Here is a 12,546-nt window from a genome sequence, read left to right as displayed (position 1 = left end):
GTGGGACTTCTAAGGGGTGAGTGGGCAATGGGATCTGACAGGATTAGAATATGGTCTACTGGGCCTAGTGGCCCACTCCTGTAGTCCCAGTACTGGGAGGGCTGAGAGTTGGAGGGCAGTCTCAACAATTTAGAGAGACCTTGTTTCAATTTTTTTTTTTTTTTTTTAAAGGGAGGCTGGAGCCAGGCGAGGTGGTGCACGCTTGTAATCCCAGGGCTTGGGAGACTAAGATAGGAGGATCGCACAGGTTCGAAGCCAGCCTCTGCTACTTAGTGAGGCTCTCAGCAACTTAGTGAGACCCTGTTTCCAAATAAAATATAAAATAGGTCTGGGAGTATAGCCCAGAGGTAGAAAGCTCCTGGGTTCTACCCCTAGTGCCACAAAAAGGGGGGGGGGCTGGATGTATAGATCAGAGATAGAATGTTTTCTGGGTTCAATTCCTAAAACTACAAAAAATAAAAGTAAAAAGGCTGAATGAAGCCACATCTGTAACCCCAGTACTTGGGAACCTGAGACAGGAGGATCTGAGGTTCAAGACCAGCAGGATAACTTAGGAACACCTTGCTTCAAAACAAAAAGTAAAAAGAGAGTGTAACTCAGTGGTAGAACACCCTTGGGCTCAATCCCTGGTACCACACACATATACACACCTACACATGTTGAATGACTTCTCAGTCACTTTGAGGCCGACCTGGGCCTGGAATTCCATCCCTTTAGCCCTTGCTGTGACGATGCCTGTGAGCCTCTGGGAACATGATCCCCGATCTGATCATATTAGCACATCCAATGGCATCAGTTTGTCCTGGCAAAGTGCAAAAATGGAATGAGACAGGTGAGCAATAAACTTTGATGGAAGGGGGTGGAGCTTGAGAGACCAGCGGTGGGGAGGGAGGACCTCCTCTAGCAGGTCTCAACATTTCTAGAGCTCTTTACTCTTAGGAAAGGCCTTGTCCATCACTTTCCTGGCTCCGAATGGGACGCTTATCTCCCTTTATGGGCTGCTTTGGGAAACCCTTAGGAGTTAACCTGGAGTCCCAGTTTATTAGTCGGGGTCAGGTCATAGGTCCATGCCTCGTTTTCTTCTTCTCCCGCTCCCACCCCACCCAGGTTAGCAGTGAGTGCAGGGCCTTGTGTGCAGTGCGTGTGCTCCAGTGTACAAGTGTACAAGGTCCTTCTTCAGTCTTGGGCGTGCTGTCCCAGGGGACCTGAGGCCTGAGCCGGGGAGAGAAGGGCGGTCAGTGCGTCTGCTAGGGCCACACGCACAGGAACTGTGCTGCTCTGGGCCCCCTGGGGAAGTGGCTGGAGGACGCAGACTTCTGCGCCTGGCTCAGCTTCAGCCTCTTCTGGTCTCTTCCTTTCCGGTCTCGGGTTTCCGGGTCTCCTCGGTCAGTTTGTTGGGCCCCAGAAGGAGCGAGACTTGGGGCAGTGGGGACTCCCAGACAGGGATCCCTAAGCCAGCAACTACCCCCTCCCCAAATCTGAGAGGTTCCCACGCCACCCCCAGCCCCGTCCAGCTCCCCAGTCGGGACAAGGGGCAGGGTCTGGGGGCTCGTTCCCAGGTCCCCCCCTGCGTCCTCTGTCCCCGGTACTGCCCCCGCCCCGGCCGGCTCGTGCAAGCCTCCAGCGGGGCCGGAGTCCGCTCCAGATCCGTCCCGGGTTTCCTCCGCGTCAATGGGGTCTCCGCCCCTCGGAGCCGCCACCGGGTCGCCGAGGAGCTACACTCTGGGAACCGCCCGCTGCACCTGATCCCCAGAACAGCCGGGCACCGGATTCGAATCCGGAGCTGAGCTGGGGCGCGGGCCCACGTCTGCGTTCCAAGACCGGGTCGGACCCGGCACGCAGCGCCGTCCCCGCGCAGCGCCTTCCTCGGCCCTCGGGGCTGCTCCGCGGTCCCTTTGGGTCTCGGTTCGCTACCTGCGCACGCCCGGCGAGCTCTGCTTCTCAGCGTCCGGGCTCCGGCTCCCGCTAGGTAGGGGGAGGGCACCGAGCCGGGGGGGGGGGGGCGAGGGGCTGGCCTGCTCCAGACCGCGGAATGGGGCCAGCAGAAAGCCACCGCCCCCACCCCCTGGGGACAAAGCGACCGCGCCCCCTAGGGCTCAATCCTCCCAGCCCAGTGACCTAGATAACCAGACCGAGACTTCGCCTCAGGTGTCCACAGGTCCTTCACTCTATCCCTCCCAGCCTCTGCATGGCCATTTCGCTCCCACCTGTCCTCACGATCCCAAGCCGGGGTGGGGGTCGGGGGACCCCCACCAAGTAGACAGCTTCCTTCGGAATCTTCCTCCCACCTGCTCCTGTCAAGTCGTCAAGTCTTCCGTCTTGGAAAGGGCCCAGAGGGAGGAGAGACCCTCCAGTACAGCCCTGCTCCTCCCTAATGGTGGCCCTCTGGGACAACTCCGCACTCCAGCTGGGCCATCTTCCGGGTCCCTTGCCTCTGCCTGGGCTTCCAGCCGTCCTGCCCCCTTCTGTCTCTGTTTTCAGGATTTCCTCTTCAGCCTCTTTTCTGACTTTATCCTTCCCTTGACCCCTACCCGCCCCTCTGACACCCTGGAAGAAGGGGGTGTGTCATGCTACTTCTATTTATGGTTCCCCTGGGGAGGGGGTACTTGCTAGGATTTTTTTCCCATCTGCTGGCTTGGGGAGTCAGGAGGTGTAGTGTCTGTGATTCGATGGGATGGGTACCTCCTCCAGCTCCCCTCTCTCAGCCCTTCCTGGCCCACGTCTCCTGTCCGCCTTTGTCTCCTCTGCCTCTGTTCCTGTCCCGCTCTCCTCTCTGGGTTCTTTGTGTAGCTGCTTTCTTTGTCCCTGGCCTGCTGCATCTCTACTCCCTTCCCTTCCTCTCCTCCCTCCCCCAGTTCTGAGAAGCTGTCAGCCTCCGGGGCCTCAATATTTCAAGTGTGCAGGGGTTCTGTGAGTGGAGTGGGTGGGCTTCCAGCTTGCCTAATGATGACTGTCATCATCCCTTCCCTGGGGCAATCATTTATGTTTATGAGATTAAAAGTATGGCCCCAATTATATGGGGATGGGAGAATGCCCCCCTTCCCGGAGCTTGGTCCAGGACATCCCTGAACTACATCTCCCACAGTGCTCTAGAGGCATGGTGTGTGTGTGTGGGGGGTGTCTGCTGCTACCTAGATATTTTGTGGGAATTAGTTCTAAGGTACCAGGTTGGAGTCTGGGAATAGTGTTGGAACAAGATTTATGGGGCCAGCCCACCGCTTTGGCTTGTCCTGGAACCCCTTACCTACCTTGCTCCCAGGACTCACCTCCTCTGGGGTTTGGGGACCTTGGAACCTTTGTTTATGTTCTCCAAAAGGGACAGGGATAGAGGGGACCCCTGGGGGAAAAAATGAGGAATGAATTGGAAAGTTCTTCCCCATGACCCCAGAAACTCCCTATTCCCACTTCTCCCTCCCTCAGCCTAAACAAACTCACCTGAGATGTAGAAATGCCCTTTGGAGTCTCCCTATCCTGAAACAGGAGTCTACCATCTCTTTTCTTTTTTGGGTACTGAGAATTGAACCCAGAAGATTCTACCTCTGAGCTATACCTCTCAGACCTTTTTATTTTGGAAAAAAAAAAAAAGTCCCTGAGGATCTGGCTAACTTGCTGAGAGGAATCCTCCTAGCTCAGCCTCCCAAGTACTAGGATTACAGGCTTTGGCCACCATGGCCGACTACATTGAATCAGGTACAGGCTTTGCCCCCGTGGAAACAGTGGGATATTGCTGGAGTCACCACTGAACTACCCAGGATCCAAGAATGGCTGGTTCAGGTTGTCTAAAATGCAAAGGAGAGCCAAGAGCTGATCTGCTCATCTCCAGAACCCCTCATCCCCCCACCCCAGCCTGGCACTTGGGCTGGTCCCAGGCCTGTGCATTGGCCCTGGTCTGTGTATTGGTCCCTGGTCTGTGTATTGGCCTAGAGATTACTGGCAGCAGGTAGGACAAAGGGGATGTTTCCCTAGCAATTCATCTCTGGTTCTGGATCAATTTAGCCCACCAGAGATCCAGTAGTTCCTGTCCTAGGAAAAAGTTCCTGGCTAGATTGGGTGACCCAGACACACCCAAAAGAGATCTCTGCTGGCCTAGGAGTCAGGGAAATGTAACTTAGTCCATCTCTGCCCAAGGCAAGCCACTTCAGCTTTTAACCTCAAACCTCAATTTCCTTTCTGTTAAAGGAAATTTAACAGTACCTTTGGTCTTTAATGGTCCCTGCAGGGGCTCTAAATTCCTCTTTACTCTGATGAGGCTGGCCTAATGCTCTTCTGCCTCTCCTTGGGTTTACCTGGGAGAGTCTGAAGGAAGCATTTGAATCAGATTAGAAAGAATTAGAAACAAAAAAAAAGGGGGGGGAGATGGAGCTCTTGTTTTGAAGCTTTGTGTTTACATAAGCTGTGTTTATGGCATAGAAACTTAAAACCATTCCCCAAGTACCCCTTGGTGCCACGGCTGGTCCCCTACCCAAATATGGGTTATGGTGTTGTTATATTAAAAAAAATTCAGCCAAGATTTATCACTCCAGTAGCTGGTCTGTGTCCTTTGGGCTATTGGTTAAGGAGGGTTTGATGTAAGTTATGTGAGGGAACATTATAATTGCCTGAAAGAAAAAAGATGAAACAATTTGATTGGTTGATTAGATTGGTTTGGAAGAGACAGGTCTGGAATTAGGAGACATCAGGACTTGGGTAAAGGGGCTTTTTCTTTGGCTCTGTCTCTAGGCAGGAAAAATAGAAGAGATGGCACCCAGTGGGTTATTGAGTCCATAGAGAACTGACCCAAAAGAAAGACTTTGAGGAATGAAAAGGGCAAAACAATAATCAGCCAGGCAGTGATGAGCCAGGCCTGTAATCCCAGTGCGTGGGAGGGTGAGATAGGAGCATGCCAGGTTCAAGGCCAGCTCCAGCAATTTATCGAGGCCCTCCTTAACGTATGAGACTATTTAAAAACAAAACAAAATAAAAAAGATTGGTCATGGTGACACATACCTGTCATCCCAGTGCTTAGAAGGCTGAGACAGGAGGGTGGAAGGTTTGCAGCCAGCCTCAGCAACTGAGCAAGGTACACAGCAACATAGTGAGACTCTGTTTCCAAATAAAACTGGGGGTGTAGGCCGGGCGTGGTGGCGCACGCTTGTAATCCCTGCGCTTGGGAGGTAGAGACAGGAGGATCGCGCAGGTTTGAAGCCAGCCGCGGGCGCTGGCTCAGGAGACCCTGTTTCCAAAATAAAAATGTAAAAATAGGTCTGGGAGTGTAGCAGCTCGGAGGTAGAAGGGCTTCCAGGAACCCCAGTACCACCACCAAAAAAAAAAAAAAAAAAAAAAAAAAAAAAAACAACTGGGGGTGTAGATCAGAGGTAGAATGCCCCTTGGTTCAATCTTTAGCACCACACACATATGTGCACACACACACATACAAAGGGCTAGTGGTATAGCTCAGCAGTAAAATTACCCCTCCCTTCAATCCCCAGTATCACAAGCAACAACTACCACAACACACAAAACAAAACAAAAACGACTGAGTAGAGGATTGTGGGAGGATTCCAGGGAGAGGTTTTTTGGTTGTTGTTTTTGCTTTTTTTTTTTTTTTTTTGTACTAAGGATGGAACCCAGGGGCATTCTACCTCTGAGCTATTCTTTATTTTGAAACAGGGTCTCACTGAGTTGCAGAGGGCCTCACTAAGTAGCTGAGGCTGTCTGTGACCAGCAATCCTCCTCCTGTCTCAGACTCCCAAATGCTGGGATTACAAGCGTGGTCCATCATGCCCTGCTGTCTTTGCTTTTTTTTTTTTTTTAAAGAAGAACGAGAGGGAGAGGGAGAGGGAGAGGGAGAGGGAGAGGGAGAGGGAGAGAGAGAGAGAGAGAGAGAGAGAGAGAGAGAGAGAGAGAGGAGGGGAGGGATTCCATCTTTGGAGGGGAGTAGATGAGGAGAGGGGCATTGTGTGATCATGGTGGACACTTGGATTGCTGGGCCAACAGTGCTTTTTTCCAAGTTACCACCTACCCCTGGAGTGAGCCCGAGTCTCCCTATGGAAAGAGGGGGAAATCTCAAGCAGGGAAAGGACACGGGGGTTTTTTATTGGCCTAGGAGAAATGGCAGGACATCTTATAGTGGAGCTGTCCAACTATATATTTCTTTTGCTTATGTTTGCCCATGTATGTCAGGGGTGGGGTGGCAAACTGGTGAAGTAACACGGAGGGGGTCTGGGGTCTGCGTCCTCCTCCTTTTGCCCTGGTGTGCAACGGTGAGTGTCAGGAAAGGGAGAGCGGTGTTCAGTCCTCCCTGGGGAGCGCTCTCTCTCACAGGCAGAATGGTGGTGGTAGTTCTTCATGTTGTCTTTGTGGCGCTATGGGAAAGGGGGTGGGCCCCTTCAAGGGATTTTCCTCCATTTTCACCCCCACCCCAGAGCCTTTTCTCCTGTTTGGTCCCTGGGAGCTGGCTGAACATGGAGGGGAAGTGGAAGTATTCTCTGGGTTTCTGAGTTTGAGGACATCTTGGTAGGAGTAGAGCTGGAGTTTCTTGGACTAATGGGAGAAGGAGCTGGGAACCCTCAGTGGCCAGGGTCAGTATGAGAAGCAGAAAAGAAAGGGTGTTTGTAGAGGAAGGGTTGTGAGGACTGTCATGTAGGAACTCAGATATGGAAATAAGGGCCTCTGATCAGTGCTGCATTCTGTCTTCTCTGCAGGGCAATGAAGCTGGGAGCCAGTTGTGCGGTTCCCACCTTAAGGGTCCCTAAGCCAGAAAAGGAGGCTGGCCCAGGTGTGGATCTGGGCTTCAAAACTCATCTACAGAAGACCCAACTCCAGGTCTGGATCAGAGCAGAGATTAAGCCAAGAGGGCCGCCACCAGGACCTGAAGCCCAGGCTGAGTCCTGAGGGGCCGAGCCTGGCTCAGGATCAGGACCGGAGGTGGAGACCTTGCTGCTGGACTTTATGGTAGCAACAGAACACAAGACTGAAGAGGTGCTGGCTAGGGCCGGAGGGGGACCTACAGTGGCCTGGACAACCTTCCCCGCTGCTACCACACCATGGTGCTGGCCATGCACAATGGAGGGGTGGTGAGAGCCCAGGCGAAAAGGAGTGAGGCCAGGTTTGGGGTCATGGGTCTTAGGAAAGTGAGGAGGTCAGCCCCTCCCAGTCTCTCATCCGGATATGGAGGATATAGAGCCTGCTTTGAGACCGAAGTATAGGCCGCGCGATCTAGGAGACAGGCCAGTGAGGTGGCGTAGGGTATGCAGAGGATTTCAAAAACATCCCAGGAACAGGAGGAATTGGTGAGTTTGAGGAGTTTGAGGATCCAATGAGAATTTCTGGGGCAAGAGCATGAAAAGAGGGGAGCAGGCGAGAGGAGGTAGGCTAGAAGTAGGAGCCACTAGAGAGGGGCCAGGACCGGTGAGCAGACGGAACTCTTCCCAAAGGACCCACCTGGGAGCCCAGAGCTGGACCGGCGGAGTTGGGACAGGGGAGGAGCTAAAAGGAAGTGGGGCGGGGTTAGATTTTGGGGGTGGAGCCAAGGAAAGAAGGCGTGGTAAGCGATCCCGGCTGGAAGAGCGGAAAAACTGGCGCTTCTGCAGAGGTGGAAGAGCTCTGGGCAAGCGACGTTTCTGCGGACTCTGGAATCAGGTTCCAGTGCTGAGGAGCGCTCCCTGGGGCCGCCCAGGGTCTGGCCCGGTTCCCGGGTGGTGACGACAGAGTGCCGGGCATGCGAGCCCTGCGAGCCGAAGATCCCTGGCAGGGGCGGAGGCGCGAAGGAGTCCCCAGAACCGCCGCCTCCCGCAGACCTCCCTGAGGCCGGTGACTAGTGGACGCCGGGGAGACAGCCTGGCGAAAGGCTTGGGCGCGGCGCGGCTGCTTCATCTCGAAGCTAGCCAGGCGGCAGCACCCGGGGGCTTCATCGCCGCTCAGGTGAGGAGGCCGTGGGAGCTCGGCTGGCCGGGCCTCCACGGAGGCCTCCACTGTGCATCCCCACGCCCAGCCACCCACAGGCTTGCCTTCCGTCTGGGTTCTGCGGAGTCGGGCGGCTTTTGAGCTTGGTCCCCAGTAGTCAACGCCCTCCTCTCGGCCTCCATCCCTCCTTAGGTAGCACTTATTACCGCGACTCCAACTCCCTTGCACAGGACCCAAGCATCCTAAGCAGTGCCTTCGCCTCCCTTTCCGCCTCCTCCATCTACGACTGATCCGCCTCCCTCAGTTTGACTCCCCTTGGAAATCGAGGCCCCTTGGAAGGCCTTTCGGGGACCCAGGCTTTAACGGGCCCCGCTGCTCTCGGGTCCCTCGCAGTCAGTCCTCCCGAGGGGCCCCGGCGAGAGCGTGGTGTGGCTGTGCAGACACCGAGAGGTGCTGGGCTCGGCAGCCATCCCGCCCCGCGCTCTCCTCCCCTCCCCCACGCCTCAGGGCATCCCTGCGGCCCAATTCCACGCCCCAGCGCTACTGGCGGCGGCAGACCTCCAGGACCTTCTCGCCGCCCTCACCGAGGACGTGTCCGAGGGAGGAGGCCTCCCAGCACGCCTCCTGTTGGCCGCCTCGGTGCAGCGCGACGTGCTTCCGGGAGAGACTTGGGTAAGGGGCTTTCTCTCCGTTCATTCAAAGCTGTCAGCGCTGCCTTCTGAGCGAGAGCAACCTGCAACCTGTTGGCGACCAGGGCCTGGAGTAGCGTGCGCACGCGTGCAGCGCACGAGCCCCTTCCCCGACCCTCAACGTCCACGCCCAGGTGCGGAGCCAGCTGCCCAGCGTCTGCAGCGCCGGCCACCCGCCTCGCCCACCTCGAGGTCGCGTGCCAGCTCTTCCTGGCGCCCCGGCCGTAGTCACAGCTGGCTGGTTTCTGCCAGGCCAGCCTGGGGCTTGGGCTGGGCACGGGTTACACTGAACAGTGCCCGCTGGGAGCTGATCCCGGAGGCCTCTCCTCGCAGAGCTCGAAGTACTTTGGACTTGTTCCCTTGCACAGAATGTTGGTCAGCTCCGCCCCCACCTCCAGGTTCTGCCCCCTTGTGAAGTGGGCTCTGGCTCCTCCTTTAACGGGTATAGGTCCCCACCTTCCCTTCTCTAACTCCGCCACCTTGCTTCTAGAACCCCAGACACCCTTGCCCACTCCCAGACCTGAACCTCTCAATTGGAGGGAACCCCTTGTGCTATTATTCAGCCTCTCCCCTTCCAGGAACCGGTCCCTTCAGATCCCAGGACAGGACGTCCCTTAGCCCTCCCTGCGAATGAACCCCACCCTTCCTAGCTGCTTCCTCCTCTGTCCTTTGGAGGGAGGAAGGGGGCCCGAGGCAGCAGGGTCAACCACACCCTTACTTCTCGTCCTCTTCCTCGAGCTTCAGAGCCCTCAACCTTGGGCGCCTCTTAGATCAGTGTCCTCTCTCTCTTGCTCTTTCAGCTTCTGCCCATCACCTCCTCCTCCCTGGATCTCCTGACAGTCCTTTAGTCCTGGGTTTCCTGCCTCTCCCCCTTTTTTTTTCTGGTCCCCTTGCTCCCGGACCTTCTCATCAGCAGCCCACTGTGCAGTATGGAGAGAGGCCTGGAGATGAAATGTGTTTATAATGTGCCCCATTTGGGACCACGCTTACTGGTGGTGCTTCACTTTCCTGCCCCTGCCCTGCTGACTGGGGTTTCCTCCAACTTTGCACAAGGTTGTTTCTCAAGGCCCCTTCCTCAGGCCCCCAACTAACTGGGGGTTTGGGTTAGAGACGTTGGTGCAATGAAAGACAGATCCCTCAGCCCCACATGGAGACTGTCTACTGGCTCCAACCAGGCTGTCCTCTTGGGGGGGGGAACCCCTCTTCCTGGTATTTCTGCGCACTGCTCCCTTCCTCTGGATCATATATGCTTCTTATTTTTTAATTTTCACTTTTTGTGGTATTGAGAATGGAACCCAGGGACATTCTACCTCTGAGCCACAACCCCACCCTTATTTTATTCTTTTATTTTGAAACAAGGTCTCATTAGGTTGGGAGGGGCCTCACTAAATTGCCGAGGCTGGCTGCAAACTTGTGATCCTCCTGTCTCAGCCTCTCCAGTACTAGGACTACAAGGGAGTGCCAACACACCTGGCTATGTATGCTTTTTAAACGTTGGGAGTCTCCTATTTGAGTGCAAGTAGCAAACACTGCATCCGTAAGGCACTATGATACTGGATCCCACATCAATGTTGGAGGTAGAAAACCGAGGCTCCGAAAGATTCAAGTGGCTTCCTCTAAGTCCCTCTCAGTAGCTGGGAGTCTAGAACACAGGTGGGCCAAGGCTAATACATGTCCGGAATCTTGTTCTCTGCCATGGTATTAGCTAGAAGTTCTTGTTGGGTAATGGACAGTTGCTATGGGAATGTTGACCGGGGTGGGGGGGTGTCCCACGGGAGATGGAATCTGAGATATGGGGGAGGGGAGGGTGCCAGGAGATGGAGAGAGGTGGACAAAGGGGGCAGCCACTTCTTCAGTACTCTCCCAGTCCTGCCATGCTGCTGCCCTTTCTTGTCATTTCAACCATGGCTGTATGGCAATAAAAGAGACCTTCTGACTACCTTCTGTGTGTGTTTCACTTCTTCTCAGTGGGTAGGGATGAGACATCATCTCCCCCCTTCCCGGGCAGCCTGTATTAAAGAGGATCTCTAAGCCCGGTGGCAGTGGGGCTAATGACTTCCTAGGGTGGGGGCCGGGGAGGGCTGCTGGCCATTTGTACACTCCCACCTCCACCAAGCGGAGGAAGGCAGCGGCTGCTCAGTACCCGGCGCGCAGCAGTGCGGCACCCTGGCTAGCCCAGGGCCTCCCTGTCTCTGGACCTGAGAGTCAGCTGCTACCTAAATTTTGTGGGTTCGTCTCCCAGGTTCACCTTGGCATCCGGGACCAGCTTCTCTCAATCCCAGGATCCAGGTGCCTAACTCCCGGATCCCGACCCTCTGTCCCCATTTCTGGGTGAGTAACGCGTGGTGGTGGGACGAGGTAGAAGGAGCCCGGGCACCGCCCCCCCTCCCCCGGAGCGGAGCTCTGGAGCGACGGAGACTGCGATCCCGAAAAGTAACACACGGGGGCGCCAGAACGAGCGCGGACGCGGGCGAGGCAGCGCAAGGTGGTTTCCATCCGTGTGAGTGTGTCCATGGGCGTCTTTGTGTGTTTGCGTTTCTGTACATGTGTGTACGAGTTAGAGGGTGTCTGGGTGGGATGTATTTGGGACAACATGCCTGGTGTGCCCCAGAAACAGGTACCCCAAGTGGCTTTTTAATGAAGACAATGCTTGATATGTTACTCTATGTACGTGTGGATGGGGAAGCAGGCGACTTGTGTATATTGTCGCGTGTGTACAATGCAGTCTGTGAATCCTGAAATCGCAATTTGGAATTTTGAAGACGCGTTCTTTGAGGGGTTTGATCCTCCTCCCCGCATCCTGTACTTGGGGCAAGGGCTGTCAATGCAAATCTCTATTGCCATGGACAAAACCTCAGCATAAGTCTGGATGACTGCTGGGCTAGATATGACATTGTGTTTTGTTAAGTGGGTGTGTCTCAGAGTCTTAGTGTAACTGTATGATAGTGTGTTGTTGAGTGTGACAGGTGGTTCTTGGGAGGGGGCTTAATCAGGATGATGTAAGTGCACAATTCCTTCTTGTTAGTTTGTGGATACCACCTTCACAGTGTGATGTGGGGTGTGTGTGTGTGTGTGTGTGTGTGTGTGTGTGTGTGCATGCGTCCCTTTCTCATTCTCTCCAGTAGCTGTCTCTCTTTGTGTCTCTCCCTATCTCTGTCTCTTTCTTTCTTTCCTTTCCTTGGTGACTCATCTCTGCGGCGTTGTCCTCCCCCGGCTTGCTGGGTCTCCCCTCCCCCACTCAGCAGTGGGTGGGGGTCCGAGGGAATGGGACCCTGGGTTCAAAAATCAGAATGAACACTCCCTTCCCATCTCTCATCATTCTGGACCCTCCAGTGGACCACCGGCCCTCTCCCCAGTCCCCTTCCCAGGACTCCCCATCCCTGGGGAGGCTAGGGAGTAGGACAGCAATGTGTTCTAAATGGGGCCATTTTTAGGGGTCTTCAGCACCTTTTTCAGTTCAAAGTGGAGACTCTGGCCTCTCTCATTAAGTGCCCCCTCCTTTCCTGTACCCCCATATGGCTGACGCAATGAAAGGCTGCAGAGGTGAGTCACCGGCTGGGGGAGGGGGAGGGAAGAAGGGGCCGGTGAGCTGCTGGGGCCCTTGCCCCTGCCCTTTCTTTCCCTCCCAGACTTTTCAGGGAAAAGACCCAATGCTCTCCCCACTCCCCTGATTTTTCAAACCTTCAGCTCGGATCACTACTCTGCTAGACCCCATCTTCTCCTGATACCCTCCTGGAGAGCATGGGAGATTCAGAAACAGATGAAGAGAGATGGATTCCTGCAAACTCAGAGCAAATACCAGTCCTCTCCAGGTCCCCATCTCAGCCCTGCTTTTTCAAGTGCTCTCTCTCTCTCTCTCTCTCTCTCTCTCTCTCTCTCTCTCCTCTTTCTCTCTCTCTTCCTCTTTTATTCTTGCCATCCATTTCTTCTCCCTGATCCCAGAACCTGTCTCCAGAAAAGTCCAGAAACATGA

The sequence above is a fragment of the Muscardinus avellanarius genome, assembly GCF_963383645.1.
Source record: "Muscardinus avellanarius genome assembly, chromosome: 10".
In the NCBI taxonomy this organism is placed as follows: Eukaryota; Metazoa; Chordata; class Mammalia; order Rodentia; family Gliridae; genus Muscardinus; species Muscardinus avellanarius.
The sequence above is the reverse complement of the archived record's forward strand: the minus strand, read 5'-3'. Positions refer to the sequence as shown.